Below are 13,657 nucleotides of genomic sequence, written 5' to 3' on the forward strand. Positions count from 1 at the left end.
GCTATCCTAATTAGATGTAAATGAAAATGTTATACCGGGTTTAGTCACGGCTTTGAACTGTCGTCTTTATAATGGCTGCACACATGCTTCTCGAACTTTATGAGGTTTTGTTCACCATACACGCAAGGTCTTTCGATTGTGGGTTTATGAATTTAACTAATGCGCTGCCCTTTGGAGTACAATTCCAGTATTTGAAGTATAATACACTGCGTTTCACAACTATAGAACCACTCATTTTTTTCTGAGTTTCCAGAGATCAGGGTTGCCAACAATATTTTTGAAAAAACTGGAATATTGCTTTGAAAAAAAACTGGAAGAAAACTGGATTCTGTAAAACCTTTATTTTAAGAAGACCGGCTATGATTTATCTAAATTGATTTTTTTTACTCATTTCAATGCTTGAGAAATAGTTTTTTTATGCTTCGTGTAGTGTTTATATGTAGTCCATAAAACTGTAACTGTAATTACTGTGAAACAATATTTGAGGGATGGTTTTATTTGGGCAAAACTTGAAGAATTTCGTATTTATCGCTTCATAAAATCCATCAAATCGCTGATAGAAGAGCGTAGCGTATAGTTCGATACCTCAAAAAGGCACGGATCAGCATGAGATACGAGGTTTAATACAAAAACAAAAATACCATAAACAACTTCTCATAATGTTATTTATAACATTATATTTCAATACTCAAATAACCACAAACAACGTTGCTAAAGTAAAGGGTGTGTCACATCAAATTGCATCACGGAAAAAACGCTGTAGAAATTTAATTTTTAGGAATTATATCTTCAGCTTTCGCTTATAATCAGATAAGAGTGTATAGATCACGTTGGCCATGCTTAACTGTCAATTTTTCATAAATTTGGAAAAATGTCGTCGAACGAAAAAGAGCGTTGTGAATTAATCCTGTGCACTCATTTCGAGAATCCGGAGTTGTCACATCGGGACATCGGTAAGATGCTGGGAATCGTCCTATCCACGGTCAGCAGAGTACTAAAACGATACTTCGAGAACCTAACCATCGACCGGAAGGTGAAGAACGGAAAAAATGGATGCTCCGTCAGTGAAAAAGATCACAAGCGCGTAGTTGAGCAGTTTAGACGTGATCCGAGAAGTTCGGTCCGGGATGTCGCCAATAAGCTGAATTTGTCAAGTTCATTCGTCCAGCGGACCAAGCAGCGGGAGGGCCTGCGTACTTACAAGGTTCAGAAGGCTCCTAACCGCGACGAAAGGCAAAACATGGTGGGGAAGACGCGAGCCCGGAAGCTGTACACCGAAATGCTGACGAAGCCGCATTGCATGGTAATGGACGACGAAACCTACGTCAAAGCGGACTTTCGTCAGCTGCCGGGCCTGTTGTTCTTCTCCGCAGAGGACAAATTCAGCGTTCCGGAGGAGATTCGCAAGCAGAAACTATCCAAGTTTGCCAAAAAGTACATGGTGTGGCAAGCGATCTGCTCTTGCGGAAAGCGGAGCGCCCCCTTCGTGATGACCGGCACGGTAAACGGGCAGGTTTACCTTAAGGAGTGCCTACAGAAGCGCTTACTACCACTATTGAAGCAGCACGAGGGCCCGACCATTTTCTGGCCGGATCTCGCTTAGTGGCACGAAGGATTCAAAGGATGTGTTGGAGTGGTCACAACGGGGTCACCTTCGTGCCAAAGAAATGAACCCGCCCAACGCGCCGGAGCTTCGCACAATAGAGAAATATTGGGCGATTATGAAGCAGGCCCTCCGGAAGAACCCAAAAGTTGTTAAATCGGAGGCGGACTTCAAGAGAAAATGGATTTCTGTTCAAAAAAAACAACAACCTGACGTTGTACAGAACCTTATGGACGGGGTAAAGAGGAAGGTGCGAGCATACGGGCTTGGGCTCGAAGTATGAATAAAAAGAAAATGCCAAAAGTTGTTCAATAGTTTTTATTTTACTGTCTAAAATTTTCAAAAGGATCGGTCTACTGGGCGAATTTCTACAGCGTTTTTTCCGTGATGCAATTTGATGTGACACACCCTTTATTACTTTGGTATTGAAGTTATCAAATTTTGGTATTGAGAAGCTATCTTTCTTATTTTTCTTGTATTATTCATTGTTAATTTACATCTTATATTAGGGTTGTACAAACCTAATTTCGGTATCAAGATCAATATGAAGGACCCTTAAATATTTCCTCTAGCTCGAGAAACTACTTTTGAAAAAATATGCATAATATGTTTTCTTGCATAATATACACTATGGTTCACATGCATTTTATGTATTGTAACTGTCAGCTATTTAGGGGAGTTTGTTTGCATTAATTAAATTAGAACTAAAACTCCTTCGAGTGACTATGAAAAACTAGTATCCATTTGTTGTAAACGGATGCAAGGATACTTGGGTTTTATATTTATATCAATTAAAGTCAATGGAAACCATTTACTCTATGACCTTCTGAACTTCAGAATGTTTTAGAGGATCTATAACATCTGATGGTTCTATAAACTCAGAACCTGCATAGCTCGCGGACTCTATGAACTATTTTGGGTAAGTTCTCTTTCTATGGACATTGTACCAGTCGCAAGTGGAATGGTAGATCAATTGGTCTGAACTTTAGAATGGTTTGTAACATCCGATATTTATATAAATTGAAACACAGTGTAGCACATTTATTCATGGGTAGGCTGTTAAAAAAAGTTTACAATTGAGTTATACCCTGTTTTTAAAATAGTTTGATAAGTTTCCACCATTCGGGAAAGCTCTTCGTTTTGGAATTTTCGACAAAACACCGACCGATTGAACAAAATGGGAAAACCGAATTACAACCTTGCCTGTCGTAGAAAAGAGAGATCGAACCAAGGTCGAATGATAAATGTGAGAAAATAAAATTACATAAGGGATAGGAAGAGGGAGGGACAGATAATATTTGTCAGTGTAAATTTATTTAACATAAAATGGATAAAACTAGGGCACACATATGAAAAAACTGGATAAAACTGGACGATATTCCAAAACACTGGAGAATTTTAGGGTTCAACTGGATGACTGGATCGAGAAAAAATAACTGGAAGAATCCAGTTTAAACTGGAACATTAGCAACGTTGCCAGAGATATGTAAGAAGTCAGTTGAATTGAAGTATATAGTATATAATACAACAACTATCTTTATTTATAAGACTGGCCATTTGAACTTTATTGTTGTGTTCAGGCCCGAAACATTCAAAAAACTAAAATTCCAGTGTTTCATAACTATAGAACCAGATGGGAAAAACTCTCACTCCTTTACAAAATTAACGCCAATTTAACATGAATTACGATAAGTTTCTAATTCGTAGGTCATCTTCAATTCAAATAACTCATTCGGGGTGGTTACGACCAAGCTGCGCCATGTTGTAGTGTGTATCTCGTTCTACGCAAAGGATATTGCAGCTTACAAGCAGTATAAGTGATTTGAAGAGTTTAAACCAGGGTAAACCTACGACCCCTTGGGGTCGATTTTGGTTTCTCAGGGGTCGACAGAAACGAGATTTGATTTTGGGGGTCGACGGGGTCTGAATATCGACCCTAAAAATAACACAAGTTCTTATTTGAAATATTTAAGATGCTTCATAAGATGTGTTACGTGAACCACCCTGTTATAAGAATAATCAGGGTTGCCACATTATATCCTGTATTTTTTTCTGAAAAAAATTTGTATATCTGTATTTTCAGCAAAAAAATCTGTATGAAAAACAAACGGAAAAAATATAAAGAAAGGTTTATTTTCATTTTGAATTTATTGTTCTTATTTATGGTTTGCTTGAGTCGTATGCACTGTGATCACGCGTATTCTAGAGCTTACCACTCAGAATGCATTCAAGGCGTGTTATTTGGCATAGAAATCTCAACTAAGTACTAATAAAAATGACGCAAGTAATACTACGTTGAGACGGCGAAGTTCCTCTAGGAACGTTAGTGCCATTGAAGAAGAAGAAGTTAAGTCGTATCAATACAACAATAAAATCATAAAAATAAGTTTTCTCATAATAAATTGAATGATGTTCATACATGGTTTAGTTGAACTTTGCTTTTCTTAAATTTTCCGTCAATTTTATCCTTGACGCTCCTCCTAGAGCCGATACACAGTTCCATGCTTTCAAAACAGAGTCCATCATTGTGGAAGCCAACCGATTTCAGAACTTTGTTTTGTTGGCGTTATGAAGCAAGAATATTCACTCAACACACGTTGATGAATGTGGAATTATCAACAAGTGTCCCAAAAACATCCATAGTAGGAATGGAGAAGTGAGGTGACATTTCATATGGTTCAACATACATATCTTCATGACTCAACTATAAAAAAAAAATAAAGTTTATTAATAAGATGGTAGACACAGAAAATAAACTGTTATTAATTTAACATTTAAATTTGAATTTGAAAAAATATCTTTAAATTCTGTATCTTTGTAGAAAATCTGTAATTCTGTATATTTATTTCTTTATTTCTATATACAGATTATCTATATACAGATTCTGTATTTGAAATTTGGTGAAAAATCTGCAAAATACAGAATATTTTGTATATATGGCAACCCTGAGAATGACTAATATCTTAGTGAAAATTTTATTGCTGTATATTTTAAAAACTTAACAAGACGACGAGTGTACACAAGATAAAAAATTCGACAAGTAAAAAAACATGAACAGGTTCGTGCGAAATAATGGGTTTGAGCGTACGATTCGCGATTAAATACTCCTCTAAATTACTTCAAACTTTGAAAAATCCGCTAGAACAAACGGCTGAACGTATCAATATGAAACGTTCACAGATAGTTAGGGAATATACTAGGCTAAAAATTTGCCAGCAAACATTAGAACTTACTGCGATAATTGCAGAATTACAGTGGATTTTGTAAAGCTCTTTAAAACCCTGTTTTTGACACTTTTTTGAAATCGATGCAAAGAACTTGAAGATTTTTTTTTGTCCAAGTAACAAATTATTCTTGTGCAGAATTTTCAAAACTGCCCTTCGATTTGCGGTGCGATGATTGTTTATTGAATGATTCATCATCAAAGGTGAAGGGGTAATTTTTCATTCAAACTGAGATATCGCTGTTTGGAAAGGTCCTACAGGAACGTTCTAGGAACCAAATAAAAGCTGGTTGATAAGGGTAATTGGGTAGCAAAAATTATGTTAGCCCAGAAAAACTTAAAAAAAAAGAGAAAAATCGATTTTTCATTTCTTTCCAATATTATTGCTCACTACGCTTACCCACACCAAGATAAAAATATGTACGTAAAATAACTAATACCTTGTTGTAGCCTCAAAATGATGTACATACCATCGATATGCGTTGAGTTTTCACGAAGTTACAGCATGTCAAAAATCACTTAAACTTTCCGACTTCGCATTTTCTCGTTGAAAAAAATCGCAAAAATCACATACTTTTTATGATGTTCATAGTGTACTACCCCCTTAAGCAGAAGAGAATATTCACAGTTTTTGCATTTATCAAAATTATCACAAAAGCTTCAAGAACATGTTATATTATCATATGTCACTTGGAAGCATTACACAAGGATTTTACTAAAATGTTTTTAGATCTTCAAAATTTTCAAACCTCTTAAATGGTAATAAATCAGTACTATATCACATCCATGGAATGAGCCAAGGTGATAATGCAAGAAAAGATGATTATCATCAGCACAGATGGGGCAGGAGCAGGTATGGGCGAAATCGCATCGAAATTCGTTCAACAACACTCACTCACAGATAAAACTCACCCTTCTATTCTCCGTTTATGCCTCACTTTATTTGAGACAGAAAATAATAACCTATCATCTTCGCAAAGCTCATTCACGAATTCAACGGAAAAATACTGTCTCGATTCCGCTCATCTATTCTCAGGGAATTTTGCATTCTCTCATTTGCCTCTCGGAGTGACGTTAGATGGTGAGAGAATCAGATTGGAAACTTTTGCTTGAGCCAGCCAGTGTCTCTGTGATACAGTTTACATTCAATTATCGTACATGCAAAATCGTTTGTTTTTCACTCAAATAGCAATCATCGGAGCATCGATCGCGGCAGTAAAAAACAGGCAGGTAATTGAAATCGAGTTGTTTCCTGTTCACTATTGTAATGAAATGTTTTTGTTTATAGTATGAAACGATCTAAGCCAACGCAAAAGACAGTATTAACCCAAGTTATTGGTGTGCGGGAAGGTAGATTCATTTGCATTGCCGATAACAAATGCATTTATGAGCAAAAAGTGTTGAATTATGGGAACTTCAAGCGGCATATTAAAAACAAACATCCAAGTGTTTATGATAGGTTGGGGTTGCTATCGTTTGAAGCTGTTGATTCTGATTCATCGACAGTCAACAAAAAACCTAAAAAACTATTAGTGGAAACAGACAAAGGTAAACTGATATTGGGAACCATGCAACTGTTAACTGAAAGTCATATGTCATATATTTTTTTTGAAAAAGGTTCATACAAAACTCTTCTTGAGTCACAGTACGTAGCTGCAGGTCTTCACATTAACAGGAAGACAATCTCAGACTTGGTTGATAAAGCTGCTATTCTGATGCGTATTTTTGTTAAGAAAGAAATGGAAACAAAATTAATAAGCCTCAAAATTGACAGCGCTTCACGTAAAAATCGCCAAATATTTGGTATTAATGCGCAGTACTATCACAATGGCGAAATGTTATTTCGAAATCTTGGTGAGTTTAAACCGTCTGTAGACACTTCATCAAATTTTGAAAGCATTTTTTCTCAACTATTTCAACTTATTTTTCTCTGCAATTAATTTTTTTCAGCCCTAAAGGAAATGCATTGTCGACAGACGAAGGAAAATCTAACAGAAACATTAGAGTATGTGCCCACCAATTAATTTGCTCCTTGCTAATGAAGAAGCTTGTGGCATTTTCGAGCATGCTGATGATACTTGTAATGACACGGATGGCGACGACGACAACGAAGCTGTATCTAAGTATCAGTTTTGTACTCCATCCAATAGTGCATTACCTGCAAACGATTTTTTTGATAAAAACCGAGAAGAGACACGATATGTTGCACCAGGCGAAGAAAACGACGACTATGAATTCGAGGGAATACTTGATAGTACGCGATGTGCGGCGCACACGGCTCAATTGGCTGTGTGGGATGTCATACGTCCATACGAAGAACGTATCGCGAAGATCCAAGGCATAATTGTAAAGCTGCGAAACCGTAAATATCATAAATGTTTCAAAACTCACGATGCTCATCTGCCTCCTATCGCCAATGATACAAGATGGAATGGAAAGTATCTAATGGTGGCATCCCTACTTAAACAACGGCAATTTTTCAATGTGTTGAAGACAAGTTTTCCCGAAACAGGTGAAATCGTATTATTTCCAAATATTTTCATTTTGTATACCATTTTCATTTTGTAGATCTTACTCAACACTGGCAATTCATCGAGAAGTTTTGTGAAGCCTTTGAACCTGCTTTCATACTTACGCTTAAACTGCAAAAAGTACATTGTGCATTGTCTGAATTTTACACGTATTGGCTACAGTGCCAAGCAAACCTGGATAAATTAAAAGCCAACGAGCTCGCCGTACAATTGTTAGAGACTTTCAAAACACGAGCTCAAAAGTACATTGCAGTTCAAAGCATGCATGTACTTAGACCCTAGATATAATTTTTTGGGTGCAAGGCGTATATCTACGGAGGACAAAGCGAAAGTTCAGGTAAGAATTGTTTTCGTCATTTGATGAATAACGATTATTTGATAAGAAAAAAGTTAAAATGTATTAGCTTCCTAATTTCACAGACATTTCTCCTCAACTTGCATCATCGACTCAATGACATCGAAGGTATAAGAACAGAGCAGACTCCAGCTAGTGAGCCGCAGGACGATTTGGATATATATATCTCGTCATTTTTTGAAGAAGAGAATATTCCGATGGGACTATCACACTCTATCGACGAATCAGTACTTTCTCAAATCAAAGAACGGGAAATACGGGAGAAAGTACCAATAATTCAGTCCACAATACATGCTGATCCAAATGCTCAATTCGATTTACTTAAGTATTGGGAATCGCAGAAAATAACTTCACCGATACTGTACCGTTTAGCGATGGTAGTTTTAGCAGCCCCTTCTACTCAGGTATCTGTTGAGAGGGCTTTTAGTGGCCTAAAACTAATCCTCACAGACCATCGAACGCGATTAAGTGAAATTCAGTGGAAAATTTGCTTGTGTTGAAACTCAACTCAGATCTACTTCCTAAAGTTGCTGAAATGTTGAGCAATGACATCGGATTGCAAGCTAATATAAATCTTTAGCTTAGTTACCTAAAACATTACTATATATTTATAATGTATTACCTGAATTGATGCTCAGATAAAATAAACGATTGAAATCATATACAATGATCTATTTGTTCCGTTATTAGTCAATTTCCATTCTATTTTATTTCTTTTGAGACAATTTCCGTTCTATTGAAATACGTTGAAGAAAACAGTACGTAATATAGGAATATTATATACTGCATTCCATAGGAAATTCCTAGTTATTATTTTATGTAAAATATTTGATAAAAGGCACGTTTCAGTTTTAGACGTTTCAGATTCTGACATTCTTATTTGAGAATCCTTATTGGATTCTTCCCTATATTCTGGTTAGATTATCTCATTAAATCTATTTGTAAAGGGGTGCTGCAATGACACTTGTAAAAAAAATGGATTTGTGTTCGTGATTATTGATTGAACCTGTTTTTTTATAGTTTACATGGTTTCGGGACCAAGGGCGCTATATTTTTTAATATTTTTTACAAAACATCCAAAAATCAGAGATATATTCTTTTTCGTTTTGGAGTTATGATTTTTTTAAATTAACATGTTTTTAGTCCTCGTTCGATATTCCTCTGTGTGAATAGAATTTCATTTTTCTACAAACGTGATATTTTTTCAAAGAGAACTAGCTCATTGAATTTAATTTAATATGTCGATTATCTGAATCGGATCAGTAGTTCAAAACCTAACCTAAATCTAAATATTAAAGTTATGCTTATTGTCTAAAAACAGGAAGTGGGTTATATCTATGGTATAACCGCAAGGGTGACGTAGGACTATCGTTGATTTAGAGATCATTTGTTTGAAGTTGAATCTAAATCCATCCTGAATGAATGAATAAATAAATATTTGGGTGACTTCAAAAACGAGAGTGTTACTTTGAAGACTCAAGGTTTTATGCATCCAATATTGGATACAAAAAACCTTGTTCTGAAGAATAATCTTCAGAAGCTTTCCTGTTAACTGCACTTGATTGACAAATCACAAAACCAAATGTATGTGGTCGCAGTATTATATGGATAGAAAACATTAAAATAAACTCACTTGAATGTAATTTTCAATTCCAAGGGGAACTGGCAGATTATTTTTCAGCAACGATCATTTCTTTCCAGGTTTCCTCTCGATAACCAGCAAACGAAAAGAGTTGCGCGCGTGTATATGTGTGTGTGTGGCGGCTGCTTCTATGTCTTCCCGAGGAACCGTATTTCGATGCTGATACTCTCTTGGTCACCTTCTCTTCTCCTTCTGATCGATCGGTTTTTCTGCGCTTCCTCACAGTTAAAACAAACTGATTGCATTTCAGGTCAGGTCAGGCCAGGTAATGAATCCCTCGATCCCTCGCCGTTCAGCTCGTTCAGTAACGATGTTGTCTTGTCGATGTCCTCAGGCGTCGTGCACAAATTACGTAACGCAAAAATCCGGATTTTGAACCTCCCCCTCTTTCGTAACGCAATTTCCTATCTCTAATAAACAGAAAGTAACGCAACATCTACCCCCTCCCCCTTATCGCGTTACATAATTTGTGCACGACGCCTCACGAAAAATGAATCGGTTTGACCACCACAATATCATTTCAGTATGCTTTTCGTGCGTGATTGAATCGAGAGAAGGTGTGGTTTACGATGGCAATTTGGAAGGCAAACTAGAGGAGAATGAACTCTCTGAGTATGAAAATTTCGGCGACTGAGCAATAATCGATTGAAAATTATATAATTTTCGCGATACGAAACATTTTCCGTTTTTCATGTTATGCATCCAATATTGGATACGAAAATATCCTACTGATGGGAAAGAATAATCTTCAGAAGCTTTCCAGCTAATTACACTTGATTGAAAAATTACGAAATCAAATGTATTTGGTCGCTGTGTTCGCCATATAATTAGAAAACATTAAAATAAACTCTTTCGCATGGATGTATTCTTCAATTCCCAGGGAACTGGCAGATTATTTTTCAGCAATGATTAGATCTTTCCGGAATTTTCTCGATGATGTATGGCATCCAAACGAAAATTCTCATTTCAGTTTGGCCTGCAAAAAACTTTTCTGAATTCTAATCCATCAAATTTGGAGCCCTGAAAAGATTCGACGGGCCAGCTGAATGTCCTTGGGCATGATGTGACGCGTTTTACGTGGATAGCACACAAATTTGTATCTTCGAATAAGCCTCCTGCAGCGTCATAACCGCGGAACTTTGGAAGCGCAAGTCGGTTTTGAAGTCCTGAGCAATTCCACGAACCAAAAGCTGCAAAGGTAGCTTGCGGATCAGCAATTCGGTCGACTTCTGATAGCGACGAATTTCACGCAAAGTTCCCGGTCGATAGCGATGTGGCTTCTTCACCTATCCTGCGGCTGGTGCGCTTCGTGTGCCTTACCACTGAAAGACTAACCTGCTATCTGCTTGGTCCCAAACAAACGAGTCGTCACGGTGCGAGAGTAGAGTAAGAAATGAACGAAAGCAAAGGAAGCGTCATTTTATAACCTGTTTTCGAAGCTATCATTAAGCTATTGAAACAATTTTCCGACTCAATAAATAGCAATCATATAACTCTTGGACATTTTATCTTTTGTATGAAATGATTATCACTGTTACGTTGATCCGAAGCAGAATGAATCACGCTTAAAGAAGGAATGGATTTTTGACGTAGGACTACGTCTTTCATTTCTATACCGGGGTGTAAAACCAAAGTTTCGAGAACGAAAGCGTTACGCTGGAGACCGAGATTTTGAGCGTTAATAGCTCTTAAACAACTGAACGAAATGGTATGATAAACACTTCATTTGAAAGATAAAATGTCTACGCGTCATATACTTGTTACTTTTTGATCCAAAAACTTGTTTCAATAGTCTTAAAATTGCTTTCAAAACAGGCTATTGAAATCACCAATCGGTATATAAGCGAGCGCCGCTCGTAAACCCACTCAGTTATGATTGAACAGCGATTGGAGCATGTTGTCGCTGTTGTTGTGAAGCTAATTTCGTTTATCATGAATGCGCTGATGAACGGTGTCACCAAGAGCCTGTTTGTGCACCTAAGGCCAAAAGGGAATCCATCAGGAGGAGAGTGATGCCACGGTTCCGCTTGAAACATCGGAGCAGCCGCCACACACACACACATACACACATACACGCGCGGAATTCTCATTGCTATCATCGTTGCTGAAAAATAATCTGCCAGTTCCCCTGGGAATTGAAAAATACATTCATGCGAAAGAGTTTATTTTAATGTTTTCTATCCATATAACACTGCAACCAAATACATTTGGTTTTGTTATTTTTCAATCAATCGCAATTAACAGGAAAGCTTCTGAATATTTTTTTCCCCATCAGTGGAAATTTTCGTATCCAATATTGGATGCATAACATGAAAAACGGAAAATGTTTAACATCGCGAAAATCAAGTCATTTTCGAGCGATTATTTGCTTTCTACTCTTATAATGCTGCGAACAAATACATTTCGTTTTGGATTTTTTCAATCAAGTGCGATCAACGTAAGAATGTAATGAACGTAAGAATGCGAATGTCTTTCGGCAATTTATTAGAGGTGCAATGAATCTTTAGGAATTCCCGCTCTACGCGCACTGGCAAACAATGATTACTCAACAATTTCTCAAACGAGAAATGGGTGTTGTGAGAAAGGATTAGCGAACGCGAAAACGACAAACGGGAGAAAGATACGTTTGGAGGTTGAAGGAAATTGGCAGAAAACTTCTTCATTCTATCATTCAAATAATGTGATTCATACCACATCGTTTTGCCAGAAAGAGATTATTAATGTTCAAAGGAGGAATCGAGTCCTCCGAGGAAATTACCCAGCGCAAATTAGAGTCGACTATCGATTGCGGCATTCGTACACAAATAATTTTATAGTGCAGTTTCACCAAAGTGATTTCTTCGGATATATTCACTACATCATGTCATGTATTTCATATTCTTCATTAAGAAATCCATATCCATGGCACCTATCGGTAACGAATTATTATCGAAACCACGATTTTCGCTAAATGCTCCTTTCAGTTCGGCCTGTAAAAAACTTTTCTGTACTCTAATCCATCAAATTTGGAGCCCTGAAAAGGGCCGTTGATTATATGCTAAGCTAATATAGCACGCTCTCCTCGGATACGATGGGCCAGCTGGATGTCCTTGGGCATGATGTGACGCGTTTTGCATGGATAGCACACAAATTGGTATCTTCGAATAAGCCTCCTGCAGCGTCATAGCCGCGGAACTTTGGAAGCGCAAGTCGGTTTTGAAGTCCTGAGCAATTCCACGATCCAAATGCTGCAAAGGTAGCTGCGGATCAGCAATTCGGTCGACTTCTGATAGCGATGAATTTCACGCAAAGTTCCCGGTCGATAGCGATGTGGCTTCTCCACCTATCCTGCTACTGGTGCGCTTATCCGAGCTGGCTTCGTGTGCCTTACCACCGAATGACTAACGAGCTGTCTGCGAAAGACTAACGAGCTCGAGTCCTCACGGTGCGAGAGTAGAGTAAGAAATGAACGAAAGCAAAGGAAGCGTCGTTTTATAAACCATAAAAGTATAGAATCTAAATCCCACCCTTATTATATTCGTGAGTATACAGTAAGCTTATACAATAAAGAGGGTGGGGTTTACATTCGATTCTTTTATGTTTTATAAAATGACACTTCCCTTGCTTTCGTTCATTTCTTACTCTACTCTCGCACCGTGAGGACTCGTTTCATCGGGACTAAGCAGACAGCTCGTTAGTCTTTCGGTGGTAAGGCACCACGAAAGCAGCTCGGATAAGCGCACCAGTAGCAGGATAGGTGGAGAAGCCACATCGCTATCGACCGGGAACTTTGCGTGAAATTCATCGCTATCAGAAGTCGACCGAATTGCTGATCCGCAGCTACCTTTGCAGCATTTGGATCGTGGAATTGCTCAGGACTTCAAAACCGACTTGCGCTTCCAAAGTTCCGCGGCTATGACGCTGCAGGAGGCTTATTCGAAGATACCAATTTGTGTGCTATCCATGCAAAACGCGTCACATCATGCCCAAGGACATCCAGCTGGCCCATCGTATCCGAGGAGAGCGTGCTATATTAGCTGAGCATATAATCAACAGCCCTTTTCAGGGCTCCAAATTTGATGGATTAGAGTTCATAAAAGTTTTTTACAGGCCGAACTGAAAGGAGCATTTAGCGAAAATCGCGGTGTCGATGATAATTCGATACCGATAGGTGCCATGGATATGGATTTCATAATGAAGAATATGAAATACATGACATGATGTAGTGAATATATCCCCATATCGAAGAAATCACTTTGATGAAACTGTTTACCGTTTGTCGTTTTTAAGTGTTGGGAAAGGGCATTATTTTTGCTGAGTAAAT

General features: G+C 37.7%; 1 pseudogene; it reads left to right on the forward strand.

The window, feature by feature from the left end:
- Positions 1-6,115: 6,115 nt before the first annotated feature.
- Positions 6,116-8,292, forward strand: LOC129761467 (uncharacterized; annotated as a pseudogene).
- Positions 8,293-13,657: the final 5,365 nt, after the last annotated feature.

This window comes from Toxorhynchites rutilus, chromosome 1, assembly GCF_029784135.1.
Source record: "Toxorhynchites rutilus septentrionalis strain SRP chromosome 1, ASM2978413v1, whole genome shotgun sequence".
Lineage (NCBI taxonomy): Eukaryota > Metazoa > Arthropoda > Insecta > Diptera > Culicidae > Toxorhynchites > Toxorhynchites rutilus.